At 41.6% G+C, this 15,254-nt stretch overlaps 1 long non-coding RNA gene across 1 annotated transcript; it reads right to left on the bottom strand.

Moving 5' to 3' along the window:
* Positions 1-5,855: 5,855 nt before the first annotated feature.
* LOC146442258 (uncharacterized) lies at positions 5,856-9,009 on the bottom strand. Its single transcript, XR_014849577.1, has 3 exons — positions 8,908-9,009; positions 8,161-8,285; positions 5,856-6,158 (listed from the first exon to the last, which is right to left on the bottom strand). It is a non-coding gene; the product is annotated as an uncharacterized LOC146442258 (long non-coding RNA).
* Between the last annotated feature and the right edge of the window lie 6,245 nt (positions 9,010-15,254).

A 15,254-nucleotide genomic window follows, 5' to 3' on the forward strand; every position in this document is an offset into this window, starting at 1 on the left:
CTCCAGAACTGTCTACCCATGAGCATGTGGCTCCTGAGGTCAGCTCTACACTTCCAGCTGAGGACAAATCCCGTGGCCATCAGCATGACCGTGCTGATCTGGAGGACACCAGGACACAGATTCCTGGTACCTGGAGGGGGTGAGTCAGTGGGAGCTGCTCCAGCCACCTGGGCAAAAGCTCCTCGGGATGAGTAGGTGCATCAAGCCCAGCCTCATCTAGAAACACAAATATGGGAGCTTGGTTCTCATCTCTTACTTGTGAATCATTCCCAGATTTCAACATTCCATAAGACCTCTGAGGCATGTGCTAGACCTTTTGGGACTCTCTACCATGTAAGGATTTTGAAACGAGGATCCTCTGAACAAGGAAGCTCTGCTGATAGTCAAAATAGACTTATTATCAGGCCAGATGTGTATGTAAAGATGAGAGGAACAGGAAGGAACCTGAGCTACTGTTTGAACATGCTTCATGCACCATAGTCGAAAAAGAATATGCAAAGGCTAACTATCCCCCTTCAAGGCCATTTTAACACAGCTACCAACTCTTTGACAGTTTACTGAAAACTTACTGCAAGCGCCCTTTCTAAATCTGTCAGTTTTGTAAATGTTTTCTGTTAACACAGTGCTCTCCATGACTTGCACATGTCATCTTATGTTCTGCTGTCTTTTCAAGGTTTTTGTGATCTTCCTCCACTTTTAATACAGCAATGACATACTCTATGCAAATGACAGTGCCATGTGTTCTGTGTATCTTTACTGTACACAACTCAGCCAACAGCTGTTTCTAAACCACAGTGTACAATGTATATTCAATTCATGCAAAAGAACCCTGAAATCATTCTTTGTTTTGATTCAGAAATTGCTAGTGTTTGAATTGTGTAATCGCTGTTTTGGAAAGATCTCCCAGCTACTAAATATCTGGTGTTACTGCGGGCAAGTAGGAAGTGCCTAGATTGCCTTCTTAGAATCGATGGCTAAGTTACAGCATTAAAATTAAGAGGGATCAGTGGCACTGTAGACCAAGTATCTTGCAGTAAACACGATCATCTATTAATGTCAGTAACACATACTTGCATCCCATGTCTGAAATAATTACTAAATTTTTTTGGACCTGTAGTTATTCAAGACACAATGAGACAAGAAAAGGCAGAGAGATCCTCCTTGGAAAGTTAAAGAAAGTAATCTAGCCAACAAGAAAGAAAAAACAACTGCTAAATCAAGCAGACATTGCCTACTTCAAAGAAATAAATGTAAAGGTTACTGAAGGTGTCTGTAGTAGAGAACTTGTGACCACTTTGGATTTGTGGATGCTATGAGCTTGAAGAAGCTGACTCTGCATCACCACTGAGGCACCCCACCCGTCCCTGCTCCCAGATTTCTGTTTGGTGCTGTAATTCTGGCAGAGAAGACTCCATACCTCTGCTTTGCTCCACATAGGTGTGTGTACCACACATACCTATAGATATGCCATAGGACACACATACCACAGGATATGCCTGTCTGAGGATAGACCTTTTTTGTCTGGGTTGCTGACTCTGAACTGCCCTGCACCCTACAAGTTAGCTCTTTGCTAACACCAGGACGATTCAGTATTTTAGGACCCCTGAAAGTTAATAGAGAGAGGCATCTCTGAACAAAGAGTCCTGGATCATCCTGCAAAAGACCTGTTGAATTCATGAGTGAATTAGTCAGCAACTTCAGTGTTTAGGTTAGTAACAGGGACAGATTTGCTGTCAGGAAGAGGAGGTGTGTTGGTCCTTCCTTGAAACTGTTCATCACCCATACAGACTGGAGCATCCCCACTGGGTTTGTGGCAGGCACAGACAGGTGTGTCTGCTGTAGCTTGTTGCTAGAGCAGAGGCAGAGCTCCAGACAGTGGTGGTGATTGGAGGAAAAGGACCTGCATCCTCCCCATAACGCAGAAATTGCAGCAGGCAAGACTTCAGCCTTGCCACCTGTGCCATGGCTGCATGGCACAAGAAAGGATTCCTCAGAAAAGTGTGTATGCAGCAGTGTGCACAGGGTTACACAATACGTGCGGACACAGGGCAGGTCATCAAATTGGAAGCAACTTTAATTCTAGTGTTTCCTAATTTTCAGATTGACATTCCAGTTTTGATGTTCTTTTGAACCACTTTACCTGTAGTTCAGATACAGCAAAGATGGAGTTTTAGTCTGCATGGATGTGCAGTTCCAGAAAAAGTTTCAGAAAAGTCAAATTGAACAGAGGAAACATCAGGAGTTAATTTGATGGAAGAATCAGTCTCAAGGCAGCATGGACTCCAGTTTGGCTGAATTAACAGCCATTTTGCCTTGGGTTGCTTTAACCTGGTAATTTAATCTATAAGAGTTAGATATCCTATAAACATTTGTTCATCACTGTCTTTGAAAATGCATTTCTTCACTTCTAATTGGATTCAGTTTTATTGCTGTCAGAAAAAAAACCTCAACACTTAGCATCAGTCAAACAGAATTCATTTTCCAGTAACTCAGAACACTCTCTTTGAAGGTGAGCTTGCTTTGCCAAATCTTTGAACTTTGCCATGTGTACTAATCCCCGCTGCCAATGAAGTGATACGATTACAGACACACAGCTTTGGCAAATTTTCACTAAGACTTTGTCTTGATCAGAGATGTCTAAAGCTTGCCAGAAGAATGTAGAAACATGTAGACTACTAATGGGTTGAGCTCCTAATAGGTGAACTGGGAATTATTTGAGAATGCATATTTCCAAAGTAAGAAAAAGGATTCTTTTCATTTAGTCTTAAATAGAAGAAGTCAATCCTGACATTGCACACTGATCTAGCATAGCTGCCTATCTCTTCCTAAAGCTGGTTCTTCAGCATTCTCTCATTCCCAACAATGTCAGGCTGTTCCCAGAAGGCATTTACAACAGTGACAGTGTCAGGAAGAGCTGCTTCCTAAATTCTCTTGTCACCTATATGAAAATGCCCATGTATCCTGTTGATGAAAGAGCTTAGATAATGGCTGTGAAAACATATCGTTCGTGGGTTTGACTGGTTTTGAGACAGAATTTGCTATTTAACCAAAATTCAGCTTAATAAAATCTAGTTGGTTGGTTGGTTGCCTTGAAGCTGCTCCACGGCAAAGTCCACCTGGGACAGGTGGACTGTCCTAGGACTGAGGATCCATGTGAAAATCAAGCTGCCTTCCCTAGCCCTGACCAGGTCTGCCCAGTTGAGCCATCCATGCCTCTGACACTCAGGTCTAAGGGGCCTATTGTGTCCTGGTAAGGTCCTGCTTGTGCCAGGCCATAAGTAGATGACACCCGAGTTTGCAGGATGCCAGGCTGCACACAGAGGCTGCAGTCTGGCCTGCCTCTGCATCCCTATCTCTCAACGAGACTGATGACACTCTTCAGGAGATAGGGTGCTCAGGGTCCTCCATGCTGCTATGACTTGTTGAGATACTTACACATGTGGTCACTTCTTTCATTTCTTATCACACTTTAGTACCAATGTCAATGAAAAAAAACCCCAGCTGTTAACTAATAAATTCCATTAATATGCATAGGGTGAAAGGGACTACATTTTGTTATTACTGTGCAGATGCCATATGTGAAAGGAAGAAAACTGCTTTGTGCACAAGGCAAGTGTTTAATTCTGGCCTTGTATTTCTACTTGTGTTTCCTGTCCAGCACAAATATTCCTCATTTCAGGCTGGCTTATTCACCTCCTCTCTTTATTCCCTGAGGAAGAACAGCAAAACTTTCTGCCATGAGGTTTGCACCTCTCCTTGGCAGTGAAACCAGAGTATAAGAAGATGTTTCTTCTGCCAATCTCCCCTCCTGCCTGGCAGGAAAATGAAGATGAATCCTGCCACCTGAGAGGCCTTGCAGTGTGAGCACCAGCCTCAAGCAGCAAGTCACCCTTAGTGCTCAGCACATGTGCCAGATGCATGAGGCACAGCTTGAGTCGTGGGCCTCAAGCCAAGGATTATTGCTCCAAAATGGGCGTAAGTCAGCACTGCTGCAGAAACCCAAGCTTCTGACCTGCTTACCTTGGAGCTGACAGTCCTGATGTGCTGGATTATGGGAATTACTCCTTACAGCAGCTGGAGCCTGGCAGGAATGAAAACTCAGCAGGAATTGCAGGTGCCTGTGCAGATCTGGGCCAGCTCACAGCAGCCCTGCAGAGCCGGCAGCTGCAGCAAGGGCTGGCTCTAGGAGGAATTGTCACTAATGCAATATATTTTAGGGTCTCTCTCTCCAGATTCTAAGAGACTAAAAGAAAGGCAGGTGACCCAGTCTGGACAGAAGAAAATGCTACTTTTACTGTGTTGGGTGGTTGTTTATTTCCAACTTACGGCCATACAAAGTTTTGTATTTTCTCCAGTGCTACAGGTGAAAAAGCTTAGACAGTTCTTGGGTCAAGGATGAGAAGTTAGGGCTCATTTGGTGGCCATCTCCAGGACCATAATCTGGATGCGCCATCCCTCTCATTTGCTGGACAACTGAAGTCAGAGTGATGTGTCTATTAACGTGTTTTTTGGGGATGCAATTAATCTCTTTGAGTTCTGCCTTAAGTCCCATTCTAGGTCTCTGCATATTTTTAAGGAGAGATTCCTGAAAAGTGAATGGGCTTAGCTGCAAAATCCAGCCTGGACAGTTTCTAGTTGGTGAGCTCCATGTGAACAGTCTCCTGGCACAGGCATCAGTCCATCATGTTTCCTCCCAGGGAAGAATTGGGATATGCTGCACAGGCCATGGAGACTTTGCAGGGAATGCAAGAAGCTGTTTTCTAAGTCTGCCTCAACTGAGGGACTGAGGGAAAAATGCACCTTCTGACCCAGCAGAGACCAGAAGTGTGGCCTGGCCAGCTGTGTCACTGCTCCATCCTGCCCATGCACCTCATTCCATTTCCACATCCTGAGACTGGGGAGAATCCAGGTCTCAGACTGATACAGGGGTGGGAGAAAACCAAGATCTACCTGGTCCACCAGTTTAAATATGACCTCATCTTGGAGAACAGAAGTCAGATGGGATACATAGAGTTTTTAAGGATAAGCATTACTGCTTCAGAGAAGCTTTACATTTGCATTTAAAGCAATAAGGTGTTTGATTAGGTAGTGCTAATGGTCGAAAGCTCATATGCACACACACCCTGTTGGCCACTCTTTGCCTCTGGGAGCACAAATGTGCAGGAGAGGCATGACCCAGAGCCCTGTTAGCTCTCCAGTCCACCAGGAGACTCAGGTTTCCACTGGTCTGATCCTCACCCATTGCCACCTGACAGCTTCAGCAGTCCCCAAGCAACCATTGTCACAAGAGCTTCTCCCCAGACTCAGGTTTACCAATAAGATCACCTATGCTGAGCACTTCATCAGTCATAAAGTGACAAGAAAAAGCAGTACCAGAAGAAGAAACTGAATTTTTGTCTTGCTACTCTTCACTTTCTCCTGTTGGGTGATTTTTGAGACTTCTTACGTCTTCAAGGAAATAAGACTGAATCAAAAAACTAGGTTCCACTCTTGCCAGCTGATTTTGTCTCAGAACTGTCCATTCAAAAGCCATCTAAATTACCCTCAAGCCATGAGTTTTCCCAGACATACTTTAGAGCTAAAAAGACAGAGAACAGTTCTTCCATTACAAGCCTTATTTAGTCATTTACATGTGAATTTTTGAACTGTTTTCCTTTCTTTTTCTATAGCATTAGTAAGCCATATTTCACAGCACTCACTACGATGAAAGCAGACTGGCAATAGTTTGACACAGGACCAAACCCCATTTTTAACCATCTGAGAGTGTTTTAACCATCTAACACTCAGCTGTTCAAAATATGCAGCAGAATCCAACATTGTGAAGGAAAGAACTCCGAAGTTTTGGGTCCTGCTGGGAAAATTTATTGAAACAGATTATTTCAATACCAAGTCTTCATATCAGACTGGGAGGGAAGAGAGGAGTAGAAGATGAGAAAAGCAGAGAGCATGATCCTAGATTAGCTTGCTTCTGTCCATCCTGTTTCCTAAAACATCCCCTGGAAAGTTGGAGGTAGCTGAACACTTCCATGTTTCAGATATTTTTTCTTCCCTTCTCCAGCATGACTGACTCTGACCAGGGTGAGAGCAGGTCCAGTAGGGCTAGGAGCATCAGAGGCAGACTTCAGCAGGGTCTCTGGGACATTTCTGGGCTACCTGATCTTTAGAAAGGGGTAAGAGAGCAGATCAGAGCATGCATTCCCACAACACTCATTATAACCCATCCTCTATGGTAGACTTCTATTTGGCTGTAGGACTGGTAGACCCCAACCTCTTTAATCTAAGAATGAGGTCAGGGCATCAAGTCTGAACAGCAACACAATGCAAACTGGTTCCCAGCAGACATTTCCAACCTAATTTTTCAGTCAACTGAACCTCCAAAAACACTGTGTTTGTCTTTCTGTACATCCAGTCATTTAAAATATTATAATAGGAGACACTTTTGGATTACAGCTCCTTTTGGAAGCAAATCAAACCTCTTCGCTATTTAAAAATAAATGCGGAGTTGTTTCAAAGACATTAATAATATTATGTCCAGTGGAGATGTACTACACTTTTCAGTATGCCTAGTTTGTACTGACAACAGTTCAAATATATTTATGTTGTCCCATCGAAAACTCAGTAGTTTCAACTTTCAAGAGGATGTTTTTTAAACATCTTGGGTAAATGGAGAATTTGACTTTCTGCCCGGGACACCCTCAGAGCTGCTCCTTACAAAAAAAAGGGGAGAAAAAAAGCAACTAATAGGATAATAAATCCCAACATTTTTCTCTAAACAAGAGTTGTTTTAGTTAAACTAGCATTCACTTCATTTATAACAGCTCCCTACATTTCTTTAGGCTATTGTATTTAATAAAAATCTCTGGACTCATCCATCATTATGCACACTTTACTGATTTCACTTTAAACATTGCTGACTAAAACTTTCATTTATCAAGCCTGTTTTGCCTAGAAGTTGTGGGCTAATTTATTTTCACTTTGAAAGATTCAGTATCTTTGCAATGAGCCCTGGTGAAATCAGTGTCCACCCACCACACAATAACACAAGGAGCCACCAAAGGTGAAGGAGGAAGCCTGGGAGGGAACTGAGCTGGAGGTGTAATGATGCTTTGTGCCCATGGTGCAGCAGAGGCAACATGATTCCCAGGGGATAAAGGAATGTGCAAGGAGAGATGGGGAACTCTCAAATCTGACATTCAAGGGATGTAAGGAAGAAAACCAAGCACAGGGAAGCATCAAAGATTTGTAATTTTGAAGTTTGCCGGTCACATAAAACCAGAAATTTCAGAAACAGAAGTAAAAGCCAGAGTTAGCTAGCCAGGCCAGTAAAGAGTAAGGAGATGTTTTGTCTGAGCTCAGAGATATTTTGGGCTCCTTCTAGCCTGAAAGATGTGGTTTCCCCCATATGCATATCTGGGGACATTCTTCACTTTTGCCTCTACAATATGGTTCCTACAGCACCACACAACATAAACTCCAGTTAGAAAACATGTGAAAGGAAGAAACCTCAGAAAACTTCATCCATGTTTGTTCTGTCAAATGCAGGATGTGGGCCTGAAAGACATCCCTGCCTTTGGCAGCTGAGTGAGCAGAACCCTGTGCTCCCTTCTCCCTACACCCTGAGGAGAAAGAAAACGATGACCAAAACCACAGCTATGCTAGGGTAGATGTAGGAGCAGGAATGGGAAGTAGGCTGTACTGCTGGGACAGAGTGAGGGATTATACTTGCTGGTATACTGAAGAGGCTGTGATGTACATTTTCAGCCCTTATCAATACTACTGGCAGCATCTTGCTGTGTAGCCTTTGCAAGTGTCCTACTGCTGGCGGAAAAACTTCATTAATTTGATTTTAAATCAGCATTGTAAAGAAAGGCTGCATTTCTGATAGAGCCAGTATTGACTGGTTTATAACTTTGCATTACCCCAAAATGATTACTTTTCACAGGTTTTTCTTGTATATATTTGAATTAGGTTGACCAAATAATTTAAAACATCTTCTGAAAAACATAGATGGTTAAATGTAAGAAGAAGCCAGCTTAGCATTAATCAGATAGTGCAGCTCTGCTCTGCCTTTGGGTTGCTGCATGTGATGGCAAGAAGAGGGATTTGCCAGAAATCCTTTGTTAAAATCAACAATTCTTAGCAACACCAGCAGTCACTTACAAGATTTCAAATGTAACACATTCCTCCAGAAGCTTGTCTTTCTTTTATTTTCTTCCATAAGTTTCCAAGCTGACATTTGCAGGCACAATGAATATCAAAAGGTAATTATGAATATCCTACAAATCCTAGGAAAAAACTGGCCAGTGTTGTACTAGGTTGCAAAATAGATGTATTTAGTATTTTATTACCACAAGCTGTGGGGCACTGGTTGTTATCTCCTGCTATAACTCACCCCTGATAACAGACAATGGGCTGTCAAGACCCCACAGCATGACTCATGGACTTATCCTATTGTGAGATGCTCTGCCCTGGATATAACCTGGGCTCTTGAGTGGCGAAGCAGCCCTGTCTACTCGATTCCCAGAGGACAAGAGCTACCACTGGACATTCAGGTGGAGACCAGGCCTTCCACAGGATCACTGCTTCAACCTAACTACTTCATTTGGACTGCAACGACCACCCTAACAGGGTGTCAGGTAGTATCTGACTTTGTCGGCGTTTTTTCTTGTATTATTGCACTTATTTTTAATTTTCCTATTAAATTTTAATCCTGACTTGTGATCGCCTACTTGCTTGTTTTCAAACTAATACAGTTGTAGAGGTAATGTTTTCTTCTGTCTGTTAGAGTGGGGATTCCCCTGTACTGCCCCTTGGTCTGAAAATGCCTCCCACCAAGGCCTTAGGCATGGCCCTTAACCTTGCTATTCACCCATCCATACAGAATTAACACCAGCAGAGCTCTCAGACCTTGCCTGGAGATCAGTGGTGTAAGGTTTGGAAAACACAGCAGAGATGGAAGTTAGTCTGCACTAGTCAGGTATTGCTGAGTGTCCTTCTTCACTATCAGCTCAACAGAGCCGGGACAACAGAGAACCTGGACCCAAATACCAGCTGTTTTTTCAGAGTTCTAGTTTTTCCTGTGCTTGGTGCAGGTCTGAGGACAGAGACATCTTTCCTGACACAGCATAAAAGAGGAGAAGAAGAGAATCATATAATCAGAGAATAGCTTGGGTTGAAAGAGACCTTTGAGATCATTCAGTCTCACTCCCCCTGCAGTGAACAGTGACACCTTCAAGAAGATTAGGATGTTCAGAGTCAGATCCAACCTGACCTTGAATGTTTCCACTTCAGTCTTATCACCACTAGAGGGGCAATGTGGAGAAAGGTCAGTCTCCTTGCTCCAGTGGTTAAGGGTTTTAGGTATATTTCCATGGCTCATGACTGCTTTCTGATGCATGGAGGGAACAGATAAACAAATAGGCCCACAAATGCCTGCCTTCAGAGGATGTTGCCCAATGCAGTTATTTTTCCCACCTAGTGTTTTTGCTGGGAAATTATTATAGAGGAAGGAAAGGACACAGCAACTGCTGGATTTGAGCAATCCAGCAGTTTGTTTTGCAGGTTGTTATGCAGCCTCAGGAGAGGACATTCTTCTAGACAGATGCACAGGACTGCAGTCTGCAAGTATGGAAAGAAAACCCCAACAAATCCATTCCAAGGAAAAGAATCTTTTCCCCTTCTCAACAACTGTGTTACACACAGAAATATGAAGCCTTCTGTTTCTAGGACAGGAGTAAATCCTATATTAAGCAGTTTGGGTTATGCCAAGTATACATATAAAGTAGTCTTTAATTTTTTTTTCAAATTCTGCAAATTTTGGAACAATGAGATATAAAGGTTAAAGAAGTATATAATTCAAATGCAAAGATTTAGCTGGGTTGGCTTTCAATATAATTTGGTAGTACACAACTATTGGTTTAACTTTTGGCAAGTTTCCTGGAGAATCCCTTTCTGTTTTGTTCAGTGACAAAAAGGTAAAAAGATTACATGACTTTTTTTTTCACCATCATCATTTACATCTCTAATAGGTCCTGTTTCATTCCCTTCCCTTTCATTTCTTTTTTTTTAATTTTGTCTTTTTTTTCTTTTTTTTAGTAATTAAATACCCACAAACCTCTAAAATCTCTATTCCTTCTGTTTCCATTATTCCTTTCAACTACATCAGCCATCTGGCAGAAGAAGGGGTGACCAGACATGAATGTGAAATCCTACACTCTTGGTTCAGTTATGCTTTACTACTCCATCATTTTTTTTTCCATTACCTTCCTTCTATGTCCTAACATTTTATTTGGACTCCTGCACCTCTGCTACCTGCAGAATAGAGGTGCTCATTGAGTTGTCCACAATGGTGCCAGGATTTTATTAAGGTTTTTTTTGAGTGGTTGCACTTGATTTAGGAGCTTGATGTGGGCCTGAAAATTTAAAGGTATTTGCCTTCAGCATATGTTGTTCTGCCTCTGTCTGCCTTGAGTTTCATCACCCACTGGACTGACCAATGACTGAGCATTGCAGCTTCTCCCCAAATATCAGCCAACCTACAGATCACAGCTGTCAGCTGCCAAGTTTACCCTTTCACATTTCCCCTTTTTCCAAGGCATTGATACATCTGACAAATTGCATCTGCCCCGTTTGGCAAAGTAGTTAAATATGTGCTTGTTTGCTCTGTTCAGAGGGATGCTTGAATACATGTCTGGCTCTGGGCCAATTCATACACTGGGACTTCAGCACATGCTTAACCTTAAGTATATGCTTAAGTGTTCTGCTGAACAGAAATGGGATGGGTGTCAATAGCAAGAGCTCTTTTTGTTGTCCATCTTCCAGTATGTTAAAAAGCCAGCTATTATCTCTGTTTCATTGCTTCATATGCACTTCCATTGAATCCTCTGTGCTTTAATATAGAATTGGTAAATTTCCTTAACAACACCTTTCACAGGAAGTTTTCAACAGGAAATATCCTCTAATCTTTGCTTATTTTCTAACCTTTTACTTCTAATCTTCATTTTGACAGTAAGTGCAAAGTAACATGAAGCACGCTGGGAGTTGAGCACATGTGAAGGTACAAGCAATACATTTAAACAACTGAGAACAGAAGAGTTTGTTAATCAAACCTCTCATATTTTAAATATTTTCCAAAGAGTGTGTTTCATCCCAGTTTATGGTGAAGGAATTATTTTATCTTGTTTTTTAAGCTCAAAAAAGTGCACTTCTTGGGGAGAACTTCTATGCATGCCAAGGTGTCCCCAGATTTGATATAACTGATTTGACTTCAGCTGATACCTCACAGTCCTTTCTAAGATAAAATAACCAAGGAGATAGGAAAATTACCTCTTTGAAAGGACTCTTTCTGAGTGGCTTTAGATTTTGTAAAGCCCCACAATAGCCTAACTCCAATTTCTATTTAATCCTTTGTCAATCAATGCACTTATTATTGAGAAACCCATTAATTTTTATTACCTTCTCCTATCATATCTATAAGATTGTAGAGCTGTTATTTCTGGAAAGACATCAGCATGAAGACAAATGCTGTCGAGCTCTTTCTCTGAGTAATGCCTGACTGTGGCTCCTATGCACACAAACACCAGACATGCTGGTAACATCAGGGTCCTGCATGAGGTAGACAGCTCATGTAAATCTTCTCTGCTAGGTTGGTGTCATCTGTTTTTCACCCTGTGATAGCATGATAGCAGTGAAAGAAAATGTTTGCATGTTTTTAGCTGCATGCTTACATGGGCCTTTTGGTCAAGCCTGGAGGGACTCTAGCTGGAGCTGTTTATTGTGTGTGACTTGGGTAGTTACAGATTCATGACTGCAAAACAGAAATGGTGATATTTTGTATGGGGGAATTCCTCCTGAAAGCCAAAGGGTTGTATCAAGAGGAGCTGCTCAGAAAAGAGAAATTTCTACATCTGGCAATATTGGATTTCATGTCTGTAAAGCAAAAACGAAATTATGCACATAACAAAACATAAACACGTTGTAAAATGCATTCAGACCAGATTCCAAACACATTGAACTCTGCATGATTTAAGGATGGATAAACTCAGAGAAATACCCCATTGGGGGAACTACAGACTCCAAAGTGACAGCTGCTATCATTCGAAAGCAAGTAATTGTTTATAAATGAACATTTTTCATCATAAATTATTGAATTACATGAAAATCAGATGACTGCCTGCTGCCAAATTTGTTTTCAGTTTCACAAGACAGAATGGAATGTGCTGCAGACGGTGAGTGAAATTAAAAGCTGCTGGTCTTTTCCCACTAAGGGCTGATATTTTCCCTTAGACATTCCCAGTATCTCATAAACCTGCTAAATAGTGGTCCTGGGGAATGAGTATCTAGCTAGATATACAAAATATTTTAGATATATAGGATTTCAGGGAATCTCTGCCTAATCTGAGCCAGTTGTAGTGTAAGTTACTATTTCATATTAATTTTATATTGATTTCTCATTCAATCCCACAGAGCCCCAGCATGAGAACCTCTAGTTCTTGTACGGAAACTATCAAGGTTTTGGGCTTTTTTAAGTTCTCCTCTTTATTCTCTCTTGTTTGAATCATTTGAAAATACACTTTTCTTTATGTGTTTTTGTCTAGTTTCAGTTGAGTACTTGCCTTCCCCCCATATTTTGAACAGGGTGACAATAACCTGAAGTGGCTGTTTCAGCTGAATCATGTCTAAGACTAGCTAAGTGCTCAAATTGAAGATTCCAGCACAGATAGTGCAGAGTTTTCTCTGAGAGAGATGGTGAAGACCAGAGTCCAGCTGATCCTTAACAGCATTTTCAATCTGCAAAGTCCTTCCCTCAGCCAGCTGCTCCATTCACAGGGATGAGTGAACATCAGTGGCACAAGCTCTCTGCTTGGAGCAAAATGCCAAATGTAATCTATCCTGTCCCAGAGAGCCACTGGGGCAGCTAAGTCCTGTAATTGCACCCTTGGCATCAGATCTGAATTTTAAAAGACAGCACATCTGTGTCACATTTCTTTACACTGCTGCAGCAACTGCATCTTCATTGCATCCTGATGTCAGGTAAGCATAGTGAAATCGTGCCATGAGCACATCCCTGCGTCCCCAGCAGAGAAACATAACTGGTCCCTGTCCCAGAGCAGCAGGGGACAATAGCAGGGGCAAGGCAAGCACAACAAGAAAGTGTTCAATCATAATTTCCCGTTAAAACCTTTCAGTTGCTCTCAGACTGTGGCTCAGAGAGCACCTAAACTGTAAATGGTACCTTTGTGGTAAAAAAAATCCTTGACTGACTTTTCTGCTTCTTACTCTTCCAGAAGTTTTTAAGCCATTGGTACACTGGCCACTTGCTCCTTCCTTGTTTTAACTACACACTGTGTAAAGAAATGGGTGCTGATGGATTTGAATCTGAAAGCAGATGTTTACAGTTACACATATATGTGCATGATTTTATGTACATGCACACATATACACATATACTCTCACAGTTTGTGTATTATATCTTTTAAAAGTTGACTTGTTTTTCTGTGTCATTTCACAGAAAAATAACTGCCAAATTTAATAAAATTAAGTCAGTTTTAAGAAAAAAAGTTTATATGTTGTTTCCCCCGTCTGACCTTTGCCTTCATATCCTTCTGTACACCAAACTCTAGATTCACTTCCCTCTATTTGAAAATGGTCTAAGTTGTTGTGGTGGTGCTGCAGGCAGCATGATGAAGAATGGAAAACCAGGTCAGGTAGTAATGCGTGATAAATGGAATTTCCACAAGCTTATTACAAGGAGATCAAAAATCTCCACCTTTACATAAGACTAGCTGTCACACAAGCAAAAATCAAGTGCATTGGAAGCTTTCAAATGTACACAAGGGTGCTTACAGTCTTCCTTTGTTTCTAAAGACTAAAAGCTGAGGTCTTTTAGCCACTTCTCTGCTCCTCCTTTCCTCACTTTTTCTTCTATTTTTCTCCATTATTTTCTACATTAAATTGCCTTGAAGATCACTTTCTAGAGCATGCTCCTGCTGTAAGTGAATTCTGATGTTACTATGTGATACAAGTCTCTTCACAATTCAAGAATTCACCACTTAAATAGTTTTAGCTTGGTGAAAGCTTGTATGTGATGACCCTGACTGTCAGTTGCTTCTGGATATGGCATACAGCTTCTTTTGATGTTTTTTCTCAGAGCCATTTGAACAGATCACCTTGTGATGAGCTTCAGATTTAGGCAAACCCGCTGACTTTCACCAGTAACAGCAGCAGGCCCCAAGCAAAGAAATTCCTGCCAGACTGTGCTGTACAGAACTGGATAAAGAGTGCTTAGTTTCTCCACTGGGAAGGAAAGTGAAGGACAGAAGTGGATTGAGGCTTTTAGTCTTTCTGATCCAGAGATAAGACCCTCATAAAGACTAGGCAAGGTTATCCACCTTGCATTATCAAGGAAAAAAAAACATCTTCAGATCAATAAATTATCAGTCCCAAGGATGACATTGAAGCAAGTGATGACTAGCAGAAACTGCTGTTACTAAACTGCAGTGGACCAAGGGCTATAGAAGTTGTACGTTTGGAATTCAGATGCTTTCACCTTTTCATGACTATGCATGGTTCAGGGAAACCATGTTGTGGAATGTTAGGTTGTGTCACATCAATAGTAATGGACCAGGAATTATGGCATGTTTTATGTTATCATTCATTTAAAACAGATAGTTTAGATTTCAGCCACAAGCAAAAGTTTATATATAATATATTTATTACAAACAACAGTGAACACTTAAGAGCTATTATTTTAAATCTAAATGACATTGTGTTTAGTATCCATTTCCTCCAGCTCTGCAATGTGCAGCCTGTGGTGTCTGTCATCTTTCCCTGGAGTTCTCCTGGATACGAAGTGACAACTTCTCACAAGTTACCAGAAACAGGAGAAAATGTGGAGCCCTGCTCCAATGAGCTGTTTTACATTACAAGAATTTACAATGAGCATCTGACAGAAGAAAAGCAGTGGAGCTTGAGAGGGGAATATCATGCAGTAAATTGTTTGCTATTATCCATGTTGACAATGTGGGGTGGGGAGAACAGTATTTAAACAAAAAACACGTAAGAAAACACGCTGAATGGGTGAGTGGGCCCCTTGTGTACCAAAACTAAATGGTGCTTCTGAAAATCTTGCAAATGTCCACTTTATAGACAACATTGGGTCTGGACATACAGCTTGTGCAGGGAGCAGTAGATGGCTGTGCAGAAGGAAGGGACTGTGGGTCCTCCCTGCCCCCACTAGCATCCATGGCCAATCT

Source organism: Lichenostomus cassidix, chromosome 2 (assembly GCF_008360975.1).
Source record: "Lichenostomus cassidix isolate B80296 chromosome 2, HeHo_3.0, whole genome shotgun sequence".
Classification (NCBI taxonomy): Eukaryota; Metazoa; Chordata; class Aves; order Passeriformes; family Meliphagidae; genus Lichenostomus; species Lichenostomus cassidix.